At 37.5% G+C, this 17,113-nt stretch overlaps 1 protein-coding gene and 1 long non-coding RNA gene across 4 annotated transcripts in view; one reads left to right on the top strand and one right to left on the bottom strand.

Annotated features, from left to right (window-relative positions):
• MAML2 (mastermind like transcriptional coactivator 2) overlaps positions 1 to 17,113 on the top strand; it is a 367,687-nt gene that overhangs the window by 41,138 nt on the left and 309,436 nt on the right. The gene's annotated exons all lie outside the window — the stretch shown is intronic.
• Positions 4,774 to 9,154, bottom strand: LOC144334449 (uncharacterized). Its single transcript, XR_013404266.1, has 2 exons — positions 6,593 to 9,154; positions 4,774 to 6,265 (listed from the first exon to the last, which is right to left on the bottom strand). It is a non-coding gene; the product is annotated as an uncharacterized LOC144334449 (long non-coding RNA).

The following is a 17,113-nucleotide window of genomic DNA, read 5'->3' as shown; positions in this document are numbered from 1 at the left end:
TGAGTTTTGGTGAACTTAATCAAGAGAGTAATTCATTACAAGAACGTGGGGTTTCTGTGGAACCCAAGAAAAGTCTGAAAATAACCAAACTTAGAAAAGGTAAGGAATCAGGAGGTTTCAAGACTCTGGATAGCAAGAAGTGGAAAATCCTGTCTCCAGGGAACCTCCTCAGGGGAAATCAGCTCCAGCTGCTTTATATCCAGGTCCATTCTCCCCAGCCTCCAGGAGTGAGAGTTTCTTTGGTATGTCTTGGACCCTATGCCCACTTTGTGACCAGGACAAGAGGACATCTTGACTGACAGCCCCACTCAGACCACATGCAGAAGGAGGGGTGGCTCCCTTGGGAATTAGGGTGATACTGCACACAGAGAAGAATGGATGCTGAGTGAGCCAAAACAACAGAAGAAAGTATATAGCAGGATTTCTTTGTCTTCTCTTTATAATTCAAGCTTTCTCATGCCTTTATAATCAATAAATTTTAATCACAAAATTTATGTCTTAGAAAGTCAACATGGATAGAGATAGAAACATTTTTCTTTATATTACTGCCACAGACAACACTGATTATGTGAAATGGCATAGCATGAAAACAGGTGTGTGTCTTTAACACTAAATTAAGTAGAAATATTTTAATAATGAATAGAAATACCTGATAGAAATAATGATAATGAATGGAAAGATCTGATAGGGCTTTTGTGAGGATTGAATAGGGTGGCATGAGACTGTATTTTTCATAATGCCTAGCACACACACAAAAAGTGCTTATTAAGCCAAAATAAGAACTAAGGAGTATAAAAGAATGAGTTTGCAATAGCTCTTCAATGTTAATCTTGTAGCCAAAATGCAACTGCATTAGTTTTTATTATAACTAGCCTTAAGTTCTTATTTTTATCTAGTTTTTATTATAACTAGCCTTAAGTTCTATACATTGGCAGGTAATACTAATTATGAAACGTGTGAATTATGGTTCAATTTAGGTTTTCTTTGCGAGTACTATTAATTTATATAAGTAAAAGTGTCAGCACTTGAATGGATTATCTGAGTGCGAGTCCAAGAAGCACAATTCATAAAGTGGCTGATTAATTTTCTCTACTTTGGATTTATTAATATGCCTTCAACCATGGCATATATATTTTAAATTAATTTAGAACAGTTACAAGATGTATCATATAAGATAGGAATCAGTATGTATAAACTCTAGTGAAGAGCCCTGAAATATACATTTGTGCATATCAATTAATCATGGCCATCTACAGGGTAACAAGAGGGTCATTCTGCTTCTAACACATATCCATGTGGCATGACCAGGGTCTGTATGCGGGATGGCTGTGCTCTAGAATCTAACCATTGGCCTGGCCTATACAGCGGTGGTGAGTTGGTGGTTACTGACAGGTGGGCTGGGACTAGGATGAGGCAAGCCAGGTACTTAGAGTGTAGAATGTAAAGAGGCCCTCATTCTCCAGTTGTACTCGTTGAATGTGAGTATCTTCTTAATTCTGTGCTCCATGTGCCTCATTTGTCCCAGTCCTGGTGACAGAAAAACTAGGCATAAATGCAGATTCAGAATTTTTACTTTCTAGGAAAAAGAAATCAATTTTTGACTGGTATATTTCTCTGTGTATGTGTGTATGTGTATATGTATAATTTTCGCCCAATAGATGTAAGAATACATGGGTCCTAACAATACATGGGACCCGTGGGCAATTGTTAAAATCCTTTGTACCAAAGGACTCATCCGAACCATAAGGCTAGTTATAATAAAAACTAATAAACATTTATTGAGTGTTTATTGTGGCCCAAGAGTGGAGCTTAGCATTTTACATTTCATCCTCAAAATTGTCTGATGAGGTAACTATTTATTCTCATTGTACAGAAGAGGAAATTGAGGCATAGGATTTTAGATAATGTGACCAAGATTCCGGAGTCAATAGCCAATCCAGGACCTAATTCCAAAGTTTGTGCTTTCAATACAACTCTATGGTACCACCATCCTGGCCTTTACCTGGTTATCCTCAGCTCTGCTTCCCCTCCTGCTCATTGTCCGAAGCCTCTGGGTTCATGAATCCTCCCTGAGGATGTCATGCGATACAGGGATCCTCCCTTTCTTCCGATAGCTTATCTTTCTTTTGTTGATTTCTCTTCCAGTGCTTTCCATTGTGCACACTGAAAACTCTTTTCCATTGTAAGTAAACTTGCCCACACTCTCTGTCTTCAGACAGCGTACTGCCTTTATCTCCAGGCCTTCAGGAAACCTGCTTCTCCCTTAAGAACATTTATCTCCTTTTACTCCTATCAGGTAAAGATGGAGAAGTCTAGGGTACCTCAAAACAGAGTTAGGAAGTGGTATCAGCATTATCCTAGTTCCAAACGGCTTCTCCCAAGCTGTCCCTCCTCCTTTGCAATGTGCATTGTCCAGTTTTATTGCTTTTAACATGTTTTGTCGTAGCTGTCTGCTATATTCAGGTCACTTTAATGCTCTGACAGCTTGCCAAGGCTTCTCATCTTCCCAACTTCTGCCATCATCCTAGCAGATTTCAATATTCCTGAAGGAAAGACTTCAACACTCCAGCTATTTCTTTCATGACATCTCAGTTTAATTAGCATTCACATCAGCTCCACTGAGAACTAATTCCCATGGCCTTACCTTTGACCTTTTCATCAACTCCAACTGCCTGCGTGTGAGAGCTCAAACTCAAATATTACACACCCTCTTATCCACTTCCACCTTCCCAATTTCCTCTCTCTAAGCCTCCTGTTCTTTTCTTGTTAAAACTGCTATTACCTCCACTGTTTGTTATTCTCCCCACCTCCTCTTAACTTTGGTTCCTGCTTTACCCAAACTAAACTTCGTGGTTGGCAGTGAAATTACACTTACCAATGCTTTCAGTTCCTGGACTTCCTTATCCCTTTTCCCCATTGTTTTGGTTTTGATTCCCCAGAAATGGACTTTGAGGATTGCAGTACAGGCAGTCAGCTTGGGAGGTGATTCTGGGAAGTACCTATAAAGGCATGGGGAACTGAGAGAGAAAAGGGGAGGAAGCCACTGCAGGGTGTGCTAAGAAGCAGAGCACTGCTGTGGGCAAGGGCTGGTTCTGCGTCTGAGCCTTTGGACAACTGTGAGGAACACATCTCAAAGCGATCCTCCCTCCAGAGGCACTGGAGCTAGGGTGTTCAACCACCAACATTCATGGGTCACTGGCTGTGGGCTGCTCCCAGGGAAACTTCTTCCTTAAGAGCTTCTCACCTCACATTTGTCTGAGGGCCAGGCCTGCTCACACAGCTAGAGAAAAACCCTGAGGTGGAGAGTCTCAGCTGCTCCAGTGAAGAAACTGTCAGCATGCGCAGGAAAGGTGAGTGTCTTGGAGGTCTGGGAGGGCACCAGCAGCCTCTGCGACTTAATCCACCAGGCAAACCTCTCAGTCCTGGATTGATCCTAAGAGCTGCCTTCTGCCTGCCAACTGTATTGTCATGCTGTTAAGAATATATGGTTTCCGATCTTGGCAGGACCCATAAATGACATTTTCTGTTCTTTTAACTTGTTGCCTCTCTTTCATTTTCGTTAGAACTTATGGTTAGTGTCAGACAGACTGAGTTCACATTCAGCCTTTACCACTTTGTGAATATGGGCAGATACTGAACCCCTCTCTAAACCATACTTCCCTCTTCTATAAAAATCAGGACATTAATACCAACTTGGCTTTATGTGACAAACTGTTTGGTAAAATTATATATATTTATTTATTCATATATATAAATATATAAATTTATATATATTTATATATACACATATATACATATAAAATGTATATAATACATATTTTGTATATAGTATAGGTATAGATATGCAACCTAGCATAATGCCTAACACAGAGCAGAACTCAATACCTCTTTGTTTGCCTAGTTATCTTCTCTTATATAACCCAGCACTCTTAGCAAATGGCCTTGCCTCATGTACCTCATGGAGAAAACTCCACAACTCAACTCCTACCAACAGAGAATACCTACACCTATGTTTACGTTTCCTGAGTCTTAGAGGAAAGGATGTTCTTCTGGTTCAAGGCTTAGCTTCATCTTAGCCCATTTCTACTTCTCCAGGAATTCACATCACTAGTTACCAGCATCCTCCACCAAACCTCAGCCGTTCCATCCTCACTGTTTCTCTGCAAAGAACTTTCTTGCATGATTATAATCACTTGGAACATATGCATTTCATTTTTACTTTAATCTAATCGGAATATATAGCATGCTGTTTGCAATAGAAGACATCCTTGCAGTGTATAGCTGCAAAGATGGATGTCACTGTTGCAGAAAAGCTATGCTGCTTTCAACGTGGTCGTGCAGACTTGGGAAGAAAAATCTAAAATATTTTTATTTCCTAAGTATAGTGAATTTCTGGGAAATTGGGGGAATGAAGTAGGAGATGATAGGATATAAATGATAGGTACAAGGTAAGGGTTAGAAAGGGGGGTAGGTGCAGAACTTATTTTGATCCTGATTTCAACAAAGGAACTCTAATAAAACAATTTTTGAGGTGGCCTGGTAAATTTGAATTGGCTGTGTTTTACAGGATACCAAGGTATTGTTAAATTTTTAAGTATAATAATGACATTTTGGTTATATAAAGAAAATGTTTTTAGAGACGTGTACTAAGTAATTAGGGGTAAAATTATGTCCGGGATTTGCTTTAAAATACTTTGGCAGCAAGAACAACGTAGGGAATAAATCAAGTGTGACAAAATCTTGACAATTGTTGAATCTAGTTGATGAGTATATGAGGGATTATTTTACCATTCTCTTTCATTTATGTATGTTTGAAATTCTTTATACTAATCTTTTTTGAAGAGAAATGGTCAGAAATATATCTCTACATTCTCTGGTGGTTGTTGTTGTTGTTGTTTTGGTTTGTTTGTGTTTTTGAGATGGAGTCTCGCTCTGTTGCCCAGGCTCCAGGCTATAGTGCAATGGTGCAATCTCGGCTCACTATAACCTCCACCTCCTAGGATCAAGCAATTCTCCTGCCTCAGCCTCCTGAGTAGCTGGGAATACAGGCATGCACCACCGCACCGGGCTAATTTTTGTATTTTTAGTAGAGACGGGGTTTCACTATATTGGCCAAGCTGGTCTCAAACTTCTGACCTCAAGTGATCCACCTGCCTTGGTTTCCCAAAGTGCTGGGATTATAGGCATGAACCACCACATCTGACCTTACATTCTGTTTTAGTTAAAGTCTCAAATATTTAAAACTTTAAATGGAAAACTTTTGAATTAATTAAATTTTAAATGGAAAATTATAAATGAAGATGTCTTTGAAACGTCACTCCAGAATTTTCATTTCCTCTGTCTCCCCATCATCACCTGGGGTCCCAGCCCAGCTGCAGCCTTTCCCAAGCTGAAGTGGTCATTGAGGTCAAAGATGCTCTTAAGCCAAACATGGCTGACAGTACTTATGATGTACACAGGTGGTTGGACAAGACTCATTACTTTTAGTTACAGAAGAGCTTGACAAAGTTGACTGGGCACCACAGTAAGGATTCAATTCACATGACAATTCTACAGGAGACTAAATGACTGAGCAAACAAAGTATTTGTCCTCTTTTGCCTGTGTTTCTTTATCTGTGAAGTGGATATGATATTGTTTTTCTTTATCATTCAAGGTCCAATTCAGGTATCTAGGATACTTTCTTGGCCCCCAACCCAAAGAACTCGTTTTCCCTTTGCTTGTTAAGATGCAATACAATTAGGAAGACTTCTAATGCGAATCCTGTGTTCTTTAAACATTACTTGGAATTTAACAGTAGAATTTTTCTCTCTTCTTATTTTTTATTTATTTATTTTATTTTTTGGAGATGGAGTTTTGCTTTTGTTGCCCAGGCTGGAGGGCAGTGGCACAATTTCAGCTCACTGCAATCTCCACCTCCCAGGTTCAAGCAATTCTCCTGCCTCAGCCTTCCCAGTAGCTGGGATTACAGGCATGCACCACCATACCCAACTAATGTTTTGTATTTTTAGTAGAGACAGGGTTTCACCATGTTGGTCAGGCTGGTCTCGAATTCCTAGCCTCAGGCGATCCGCCCGCCTCTGCCTCCCAAAGTGCTGGGATTATAGGTGTGAGCCACCGCACTCGGCCTCCCTTCTTATGTTTATTCTTGTCTTAAACTTCACTGTGAACTTTTCCTCTAGAATTTAGGCACTTTAGGGTAGTATTTTTTCAACTTGTATTCCATCACCCATTATTTGCTCACAAAATCAAATTAGTCAGTTGTACCTACATTTTTTTTTTTTTTTTTTTTTTTTTTTTTGAGACGGAGTCTTGCTCTGTAGCCCGGGCTGGAGTACAGTGGCCGGATCTCAGCTCACTGCAAGCTCCGCCTCCCGGGTTTGCGCCATTCTCCTGCCTCAGCCTCCGGAGTAGCCGGGACTACAGGCGCCCGCCACCTCGCCCGGCTAGTTTTTTTTTTTTTTGTATTTTTAGTAGAGACGGGGTTTCACCGTGTTAGCCAGGATGGTCTCGATCTCCTGACCTCGTGATTCGTCTGCCTTGGCCTCCCAAAGTGCTGGGATTACAGGCTTGAGCCACCGCGCCCGGCCGTACCTACATATTTTTAAGAAGAAATAAGCCGGGTATGATGGTGTGTGCCTGTAGTCCCTGCTCCTTAGAGGCTGAAGCAGGTGGATTGCTTGAGCCCAGGAGTTCAAGACCAGCCTGGGAAATGTAGCAAGACTCCATCTCTAAAAAATTTAAAAAGAAAAGAAAATGTACTTTAAAAAATGAAATAGAATGAGAAAGAAATTAGTGTGCTGCATAAAGAGGAGTATTATTTGCTGAAATATTAGTTTCAAGTGTGTATGTTTGTGTGTGTTTACTGGTTATGATGTAAAAGTATTTCTTGCTGTGGGTTACAGGAAGAAAGTTTTACATCCACAGTTTTATGGAGTATGAAACCTATAAAAAGAAGTTTGTGGATGAATGATTATGAATTTACTTTAAGATGAATATTGGAACTACTGCTTTACTGTTTATTTTTAACACTACCATCAGGTACTACTATGGTACATATATGTTCATATACATTTATGTTCATGCAAGTGTGTGTGTGTTACAGCAGCAGAGCAGTAGTAATTTGATTGAACCACAATGTAGTTTAATACTCAGTTGGGATTTTATCAAATAACATGGCTACATATTTAAATTACTGTTGTGCTGCCAGGGTAAGTAATAACACAGCCTTCTGAGGGTCTTGGGATGAAACATTCCAGATGATAGGCATTTGGTTCTCATAGCTTAGATTTGAAGAGAACTCTTAGGCCTTCAGCAGAGTACCTTAGTATGCATCAAATTCTGTTTATAGTTCATCTCACTTAGGCGTGCAAGAAGTGGTTTTAAATGAACTTGGTGTGAATCTGGGCTTACAAATTAATTTGAAAAATACTAGTTCATTCCTATGTTTCTATATATAGTAAAGCATTTTAATCCTGACCGTCTCTGTTTTTATTGAAAGTTTATTTGCCTGTTTTTTTTTTTATTACTCTTTAAAGCTCCCTTAAAATACCAGTGTTTCCAGAAAAACTCTGACCATTGAAAAAGTGAATTAGTAATAGAAATTAAATGTGCATATTTCAGAGTTAATTTCAAACTAAATGAGACTTTCACTCACCTGGTGTTACCTCAGTTTTGGTGTTGTCTGACTAAAGTTTAGCAGAGGCAAGATCATTTGAAAATGTGCTTCTACACCTGGGAGAAATTCCTAAATATGCCTTTATATTGATGCTGTGATCATTTTACCAAAGTCAATCTTACTGGCCAAAGAGAACAAAATTAATTTGTATTCAAATATCTTACTTCCTAGTAAATTTTCTTGATGGTTACATGCATGGAACCTTGGAATCAGACAGGCTGGGTCCCCAAATCCCATGCCGCCACTTAACAGCTTGGTGACAGAGGGCAATTTTCTTAGCCTCCCTGAGCCTAATTTTACTCATTTGTAAAATGAGAATAATAATCGTGCTTATTTTATAGTGTCGATAAATTGGGACAATGTGGAGAATTAACTTGGTCCCTAGCATAAGTGTTCAATAAATGTTACCTCTTTATTTATTCCAAAGGAGATTCTGTTCTTATCAAAATTATATGGGAATTATAAAGGGTAAGAATTCTTTACATGTCAAATATTTTTTACTATACCACTAACAGTGAGCTTCTTGAGAATAGTGATCTCAGCTGTCTCTTTCCTTTGGAACTTCCTGCAGTCCTCCTTGTAACAATTCATACAGAAGCTGCTTGTAGCAAGATGTCAGTCATTTAGCTACAACTGCTGAAAATGTGCAAATTTTCACAAAATGATTATCTGTTTCTTTTTCTTCTACCCCAAGTTCACCATGTGGTTTTGGTTTTATGGGTGACTACATCTTTAGAACTAATTGATGATGTGCATTTTTTAAAAAATCAGTAAATGTTTTTTTACAATGGGTTACCTTTGATGTGAGAACATTCTTGTTTCTAAAGGAGAGAAAATTCACAATCCCAGCTGTTTGTAATGTGTTTCTGGAGCCAGCATTGTTTGCAAAAGGAAAATATTTAAGCTTGGCATTTGTCTAAGTTTCCTTTATGATGTACTTATTTTTTAAGGGACAGAACTGCTTTGGGGCAAAGATAATTAAGAACGAACATATCAGTCTTTTGAAGAATGGTTTAAAAATAAAACCTAACTAATGCTGAAAATAATACTTAAAATTCATTGGCCTCTCTCCAGAATAATTTCTGTACTTTGGGCATTCAGCATTTATTTTCCAACTGCAATTGAATAGTCAGCTCTGGCCTGAACAGCCAAGGTTAAATAAAGGGCTAAGAATTATTTAACCAATCACTAGACTGTTAGACTCTGGATGTTTGGGCCATTTAGAATTCGCTGGCTCTTTCTAGAGTTTTCTTCTCTGCCTCTCTGCTACATGTATAAAATCTTTAGTCTTTCCGTCTTTATGTGAAACATCGACCAATCTTTCAGCCTCTGTGACTCTGTTTCACTTTGACTTCCTCAGATTGGGCTACCACATGAAAATGGCATACTATCAAAATCATTATTGTTCTGCATACTGTTTCCGTGGGCTGTTTGGCTGTGTCTAATTTCTTCAGCCTGACATTTTTGAGGGTCCCTACTGCTTGAGTCTTCAAGATTGATATTTTGCTGTCGTTATATTGCTATTTCCTTTTAGTTTCCTGTGCTTCAAACTTTCTCTTTTTAGTAAACTACTTTGGTATTTTTATAGTTATCTTAATGTGCATCAAAAAAGTTGTATGATTTAACATGCTTCAGATGACCAACAATGCAACCTTATGCCCTTACTCCCTTTTAGCATATGAAAGACTGAGGAAAATTATTCACTGTGCTGGATGATTTCAAAGATATAACATAATTTTGTAAGATCTGATTACAGTGAATTTTTTTTCATATCTTAGTCTGCCACAGGCTCACACTTATATTGAATAAGTGGATTAAAATGCTCCGAATCTTTACTGTCTCTAACATTCTCAGTGAACTTGGCAGAAACTTTGATTAAGGATGCTTTAATAGTAACAATATAGATAGTTGGGACATTACAGGGGTAATATCATATCCATTTTCATTAGTGAGTCTTTCGAAGGGATACATGGTTACCCATGACTTTATAGCTGTTGTTTTAAAAATGTGTGCATGTCTAAGATGTGGATAACATTTTCAAGCATAGTCTATGTGATACATTTTTTACTTTCCATTTGAAAGACAGTATACTATTTGAAGACATCAAATGTCAAATAGAAAATCCGTAAACGATGATCAACCCATACATCAGATCTTTTTTTTTTTTTCTAACTTGAATTGACCTACATATGCCTCTTTTGTGGTCTAGGGCTGCCTTCTGTGAGACAGCTAGACTTTGCTCCCTGTTTCTCTCCTTGTTTTTATATCCTAGTCTCATAAACTCATACTGTGCTGTTAAAAGAGCAGACTTATTCATGAATTTGCCTACCATAGTGATAGCCATATAGCAATGCACTGAAAGGAATAAAGGAATAGAAAAAGATTCTATTGTTACTATAAAGGAATAAACTAGTCTTATAGTATTGCTGTGAATGACTAACCCAGCTAAATGAGTTTTGGACAACGATAAAAAAAGAACTTTCTACATAGGAGACACATGGTAGAGTAGAACAATGGAAAGAGTATGACCTTCAGGGCCAGGGAGACCTAGGTTTACATAACTGCTTGACTTTAATAATTTTAAGGTTGGACAAGATGAATTAACTTCTTGGCCTCAGTTTCATCATCTGTAAGATGGGATGTTAGCGTACATGCCATAGAATTGGTGTTACAATTAAATTAGGAAAAAGTATCTACGGCATTTAGTCTAGCAGCCAAATACATAGTGAGCATTCAATAGATAAAAATTCATTTCCTTCCCTTCACAGAACTCTTCTTTTTATGGAGTCTGCATATTCCTGCTATCCAAAGTGTTATTTTTAAGGCCTCATATAATGCTAAAATGTTATGATTCTGTGATAAAGCCAATTTTTTACTTTGGACCTCTTCCATCATATGCTGCTGTATTCAATAGTAAATATGATTACTAGAAGAGGGAGGAACTAACTTAGCTGAGTTCTATCCAAGTATGACAGCAGTAGTTATGTGCTACAAGGTAAAATGGTGTATGACAATAACATGCAGGAGATCTTTTGTTATATGCATTTGCTAAGTTATGAGAGAACTTTAGTACTCAGGTATTTCTAAAGATTCCTAAGAATAGCATGTTTCCTAATACATGATTGTTCAAATGGAGACTCACATGCTGCATAAAGATTGTCTTGTGGAACACAGATCTATGGCAGCAGACAGATAGCCACCCCAGAGTCCAGCCACTCATATTGCAGGGGCTCCTGGGCAAAGGTGATATACATCCAGGAGGCAAGTGATTGTTCTCTACAACCACAGACATACTCGTACATTCCAAGGAGACCAGGGTTGGCAGAGTATTCTATGAATAAAAAGATGACGTGTGCATGTGTGTGCGTGTACACACACACTCACACATGCCCCTTTGTGTGCATATACAATATCACACAAATGCACAAAAGAGAAATAAGGCATGTATAAATTATATCTCCTTCCAAAAGGGATCTGAAGAGGCTTCTGTAAAATAATATCAATAAAAGAGAAAATAGAATCTCTAAAATGAGAAGAAAAGAATACACTAAAAGCAGAGTATTTTGCCACATGAACTAAGATTTAACTCATCTGGATGTTACTTTTCCTAAAACCCCAACAATATAGAATATAGCTAAGAAGCAGGGAGGAAGAAACAAAGGCTTATGAAGGCCAGGCACAGTGGCTCAGGCCTGTAATCCCAGCACTTTAAGAGGCCAAGGCGGGGTGAATCACCTGAGGTCAGGAGTTTGAGACTAGCCTGGCCAATGTGGTGTAACCCTGTCTCTACTAAAAATATAAAAATTAGCCGGATGTGGTGGTGGGTGCCTGTAGTCCCAGCTACTCAGGAGGCTGAGGCAGGAGAATTGCTTGAACCTGGGAGGTGGAGGTTACAGTGAACCAAGATCACGCCATTGCACTCCAGCCTGAGTAGCAACAGTGAAAGTACATCTCAAAAAAAAAAAAAAGAGAGAGACTTTTGAAAAACTAATACAGATATCACATGACTCTAAGAAAACCTCGTAATTCTATTTTTCAAGTCTTTATTTACCTAAGTTTTTTTCAAGTTGTATTGCCTTTAGAAGTTAGACAGATTCACCTCTAGAAAGTATACTGCTACATACAAAAAGTGACAAGCCTGATAAGATGAAGGAGTCAGAAAAATTCTAAAAGCAAAATAAAACAAAACAGAAAAACCCAATAGCCAAAGTCTATGGCACATAGCATTATATACAGAGTGACTTTTGGGAGCTTCACCACTTTACAACACAGTGCCATAATTATTGTTAAGAATGGTAATTCTGAGTTATACAGACATGAGTTGGATCATGGTGAAGATAGTCTTTAAGAAAGTAGGCAGTGAATAGTACCATTTCATGAAGGTTTTCATTCTAATTTTTGAAAGTAAGAAACATTGGCACTTCAAAGGTGAATATCAAATGTCTTAAAATTTACTTAAATGAAACTGTATCGCATTAGGATTTGTAAGGCTTTATAATGCATTTGTGGATTAAGGAGGAAGAATGTGGTTCTGGCAATGTGGAGCATATCAGATCTTGAAATCTTGATTGTCTCACCAGTCAGTTTGGCTACTTAATGCTTCTGGGCTAGCCTGTCAATTGACCTTCCATGGGAATGAACTATGCTAATTCTCAATTGCATAGAAGAAGCAGAATAGAAGCAACACAGTTATTTCAGCAGCAGGACTAACATTACTAGTAGCAGCAGCATCAATTACTATTTAATGAGCCACATTCTCCCCATCGTCTCTTTCAAGCCACCAGGGTACCATTTCGTGCAGTAGAGTGGTAAATCAAGTGGTCTCTACTGGGTTGAAAGAGTAACTGTATCTCTGTTAGAGTTTGGCTTATTACCTGGGAGTGAGAGAAGCTTTGGGGGAGAATGAAGACCATTAAGTGCCCCCAGGGTGTAAGATATTGCCAAAAGTACCAACATTTCCACATTATTTTATAGGACAAAATAGGCACCAGCCGTTAAGAAGAAATTGTCCAAAGATACTCAATGTTCATTCTCTGCCAATGGCTAACAAAGGAATAAAAATACACTGCTTATAATTTTCAGAAAAGTGAGAGAGGTTAGAGGATCTCTAAGGCCCTTTCTAACTGATTTTCCCTGATTGTAATGATTAATTTAGTTGATATTTATTCCCAGTCCCTTCAAAACATTTTAAGTAGTTTTACATTAAAAAGTGAGCATTTGGTAATCAAAAGACTTCAAAATGATTTTTTTTTAAGAGAGAACATTCTGCCCCTTTGAATGTATGATATGTATACCCAGTTCACTGAGAATGTTAGGCACACCGATACATACATGATGCCAAATAAAATACATACTCTAAAAGTAAATGTACCTACCTACACTTTGTATGCACATATTCCCTTAAAACTGTCACAGGTTAGCTAGGTTTATGATTTTTTAATAATTTAAGTAAATACCCAGAGCAAAATATTTAATGATTATAAACATATCATTTTCTTCTCTTAAATTAGATGCCTCTAGATTTCTAATGGAATCAACTTAGGAAAGTTACATTTATAGAATGCCTTAAAAATCTGGACTCTATTTCAAATCCATCAACAATTACAGGTCACTCATTCATTCATGAGTTATATGGGATTCTGCAAACATTTATGAAGTACCTACAAAAATTCTAAGCAATGTTTAAGTATAAGGATCTGTTCCTTGACATTAAGAGTCTGCCTATCATAGTTAAATTTGTAATCCAGATAATTATATAAAAGCACAGTTATCCTCGAAGGCTAATAGACTGAAGAGTTAAATAAAAGTGGTGTTACTTAGACTTTGCATAGCATTCAAAGATTTAACTAAAAAACTGTGGTCTAAACACAACAGTCTTTTTCCCAGTCATATTTTTAGAAAGCCAAGTTTCAGGTAGAACTAAATGCTTTGATGTCCCTCCAAGTCTTTTTCTATCATTCTCATGACTAAAGTACTAAAATTTAGCATAGCTCTCAAAGATGTTTAGAAAATGAAACAGGCTTTACACATATCATGGTCACCTTTCCCCTTTCCCCATGACAGCTTTCTGTCTCTAAGTGCACTGTGATAGCCATATAATTGGAAAAATACAAAATTAATTATCAGAGCACACATACTAAAAATTCAACAGGTACTGGCTTGGCTTATTAGTAGAAAAATTATATTTTTAACTTTAGAGATGTGATTCTGTGTTTAGGTATCATCATTCCAGAATTACCTTAATTTAAGGTACAGTAGAAAAACCTTTTGAGTTTTGCCATGCTTCTGAAAACAATTAAAATTAATTTAAATTTATAATACACAAGTGTTTGAATGCCACGTATTTACCAGCTTTATACCTTAATTTAAATTCACATTGGAGGCTAATGAAGAGTCAGAGTTAATATTACGTGAATAATAATGGTATTACTATTTGTTGCTTGGCAGTTTGATTTGCATTGTACAGGTCATTTGGCAAATGTGCTTATCTGGTTTTTTTGTTTTGTTTTGTTTTGTTTTATTGAGACAGAGTCTCACTGTTGTCCCCTGAGCTGGAGTGCAAGGGCATGATCTCGGCTCACTGCAACCTCCGCCTCCCAGGTTCCAGCAATTCTCCTGCCTCAGCCTCCCGAGTAGTTGAGATTACAGGCACCTGACACCACATCCAGCTAATTTTTGTGTTTCTAGTAGAGACTGGGTTTCACCATGTTGGCCAGGCTGGTCTCGAACTCCTGGCCTCAGGTGATCCACCCGCCTCAGCCTCATGTTTATCTGTTTTATGTCTTGTTCTAGACAGTAGCCAATTAACATAATCTGCAAAATATCAGCAGATATCCAGCTTCAAGTAACAGTTACCCTGATCACGTTAAAAAATATTATACATTTGCTCTGAGGTCTAATTTTTTTCTATTTCTGTTTCTTTTTGCCATCAACTATTTCCATATATTGAACAAGGGGAGAATATTTCCTGTGGTTTTTCAGGTGGTTTCCAAGATTTGTCATTCAGATTTATAATACCCAACGTAATTATTTCAGTGACATGGTAAAAGTGTAATCAGGATACCATTTCGCTTACTCTCAGAGTTTATGCAGGGCCCTTTTGGGATTCAGTGTCTCTGTTCCACTGCACAAAATTGCAAGCAACGTGTATTTAATGATTCAGCTGATAAGCCCTTCCTTTTAGGCACTATGAGTTAGTATTAAAATGAAGGGTTGGGATTTCCTAACTTTTTAGCCATTTAATCTTTTAACATGGGATCAAGCAACAGAATGTAGCAGAAGAGTATTATGATAATGAGAACATTGAAAGATAATGTTGATGCTTGATTCTTTCACTTAATAAGGTGACTGAGTATTTAACGATTCTGTGCTGTAGTTCAATTACTGCAAAACAATCTACTTATACTAGATTGTCCGTCAGGATGATTATAATTCTATGTTTTGATTCTCAAATAAATATTGTATTTAACAATTCTACTCTTAATTTTTTAAAACTAAAGACAAGACAAAAATTAAAATAGATGTCTCTATAATACATTTATATGAAATTAAACTTTCTTAGTTTATTTTTGCTTTAGAATGCCAGTTGTAGTCAAAGGACCATTGGCAAGACACTGGCCATTACTAAGGCATCAAACTTTGAGCTTTGCTTTACTTTTAAAAAGTTATACCATGCAAGGATAGAAGTAGACATATGTATTCACATAATCCCCTGTACATCCTCCAGAGGGGTTTTGCCAGATGAATTTCCCCCAAAGGGCCTCTTAGTTACCATCAGCTTCTCTTTGGGACATATATATTTCTGACTGTGGTCATTTGTTAAGGAAAAGTTTAGCAGACGTTATTAATCAAATACATTTAAGAGAGCTATTGCTTTTCACTTTCTCCCATGATGTAACGCTCTTATAATAACAGGTTTTGTGGGGTCCTCTTTATGCAACTATCTGATGACAATATTCTTCATTCTTGTAAGCTCAGTTAACATCTTTTTGCTTCCCATCTGATAAGTGCTAGCTGCTTTTTTTGCTCAGTATCTCCATTTATATCAATTTATTTTCATCTCTAGAGCAGCGCATCAGGCTGCTCTCTCGTGAATATATTGTTACTTTTTTCTGGCACTGGAATATACAGCTATCCATGACAGCAAAATTTGAGGGCCATATTGAGATCACTGGCTGATATGCTGACCATGTAAATGTAAGTTGAAATTGCTTAGTTCCACGTTAGAATAGTTTAATGAATTTCTGTCCCAGAAACTGGATATGAAACACAGGTTAGATGAGGAAGCTTATATAGAAAAAAAATTATCCTTCATCCTCTCCACATATGCATTTTTCCTGAGACTAGGTCATATGTATACTCATTTTGTACACATTGGGGAATTGGCATAGTAATTTATTCAACAAACATTAATTAGCACCTTACTTTGTGACAAATCTGTTAAAAAAAAAAAAAGATAAAAAGAATGATAATAGCTAGAATTTATTGAATACCCACTATATGCAAGATTCTAGGCCCTTCTTATATACTACTAATAATAGTTTAAGAACTTAAATCTCTTTTTCCCCTAGTGGGATTCTTATTCTTTTTTTTTTTTTCTTCAGTGTTTAAGTTCAGGGGTACCTGTGCAGGATATGCAGGTTTGTTACATAGGTAAACATGTGCCATGGTGGTTTGCTGCACAGATCAACCCACCACCTAGGTATTAAACCTGGCATCTATTAGCTATTCTTTCTGATGCTCTCCCTCCCCCTGCTCCCTCCAACAGGCCCAACTCTGTGTTGTTCCCCGCAATGTGTTCTCATAATTCAGCTCCCACTTATAAGCGAGAAAATGCAGTGCTTGGTTTTCTATTCCTGCGTTAGTTTGCTGAGGATAACAGCTTCCAACTCCATCCATGTCCCAGCAAAGGAAATGATCTTATTCCTTTTTATGGCTGTACAGTATTCCATGGTGAATATGTACCACATTTTCTTTATCCAGTCTATCATTGATGGGCATTTGGGTTAATTCCATGTCTTTGCTATTGTGAATAGTGCTACAGTGAACATATGCATGCATGTATCTTTATAATAGAATGATCTATATTCCTTCGGGTATGTACCCAGTAATGGAATTGGTGGGTCAAATGGTATTTCGGCTTCTAGATCTTTGAAGAATTGCCACACTCTCTTCCACAATGGTTGAACTAATTTACATTCCCACCAACAGCGTAGAAGCATTCCTTTTTCTTTGCAACCTCACTAGCATCTGTTGTTTCTTGGCTTTTTAATAATAGCCATTTTGACTGGCATGAGATTGTATCTCATTGTGGTTCTGATTTGCATTTCTCTAATGATCAGTGATGTTGAACTTTTTTCATATGTTTGTTGGCCGTCTGAATGTCTTCATTTGAGGAGTGTGTCTGTACGTATCCTTTGCCTACTTTTTAATGGGGT

The sequence above is a fragment of the Macaca mulatta genome, chromosome 14 (genome assembly GCF_049350105.2).
Source record: "Macaca mulatta isolate MMU2019108-1 chromosome 14, T2T-MMU8v2.0, whole genome shotgun sequence".
NCBI lineage: Eukaryota > Metazoa > Chordata > Mammalia > Primates > Cercopithecidae > Macaca > Macaca mulatta.
The sequence above is the reverse complement of the archived record's forward strand: the minus strand, read 5'-3'. Positions and strand labels throughout refer to the sequence as shown.